The sequence below is a fragment of the Camelina sativa genome, chromosome 10, assembly GCF_000633955.1.
Source record: "Camelina sativa cultivar DH55 chromosome 10, Cs, whole genome shotgun sequence".
Classification (NCBI taxonomy): Eukaryota; Viridiplantae; Streptophyta; class Magnoliopsida; order Brassicales; family Brassicaceae; genus Camelina; species Camelina sativa.
In genome coordinates, this window is record NC_025694.1 from 9,865,964 (window position 1) to 9,867,055 (window position 1,092).

A 1,092-nucleotide genomic window follows, 5' to 3' on the forward strand; every position below is an offset into this window, starting at 1 on the left:
AATGTTAATCACAATTTTACTAATGAATTGACGCAACTTAACTTTGTTAGCGTTGACCACAATCTTAAATTTTTTTGGTTAACACCACTGTGATTAAACTTTGTGGATGCGCTCATTAGTCATTAATTCCATGATAAGTTTCATAATCGTTGATAGATCTTCTTGCGCCGTGTCACAAACCAGATCTCAACCTTTTAAAAGAAGATTCAAAAAAAAAAAAACATATGAAACAGACAATAAAAAGAATGTATTTATGGAGTAAAGAGTAAAAAAATGAAAAGATATGTTATTTCCAAATTTCTCTATTTTCTACGTTTAAAAGTAAAATAATTGTGTTTGACTTAGTATTAAGTTTAGTTTTGCATAATTAAATACATACGAAACTCACCAAATGAATTGACAATTTTGAAATTACAACATGAAAATATTATAAAGGGAAGAAAGTTTTGGAGTCGAATGAAAAGAAAGGAAGAGTGCCTTCAGAAGCAAGCAGATCATAAAATAGGGAAGTTAGTTGCTTACCTTAATGATTTTATTTCATCGCATATTCCTCAAATGATAACCAACACCAAAAATTCTGATGTCATATTATTATATTAAGGTTCATTTAGAAATCCTAAACACTGATTAGAATCTAAACAATAATTTTGATCGTAGATAACAAACAAAATTCTATCTATACGTGGATAATTCAATCCCACAGAATATATCAGAACTATGATGGAATTTTGATTCTAACAAAAATCATACAAATGTAATATATTTTTGTTGTGGAAAAAAATAGTAGTTCGTATAATTAAATATACGCTTCTTCATATTTTTGTTAATATATTTTTACATTTCAAAAAACCCATATTATAAACCCATTTTTTAGTTTATCGTAGAGAGCAAGACAACACCAAGAACAAACACACACACACAAAAAAAAAAAAAAAAATCAGACGCACAATAAACTAACTTTAAATCAAAGGGTTTCAAATGATAACAACAAATAACATATTCTTTCGTTCATCTTCCATTCCACTAATTAAAAATCATAAACAACACACTGGAATCACATGATTACGAATAAGTAATCACTCATTAGTCTAT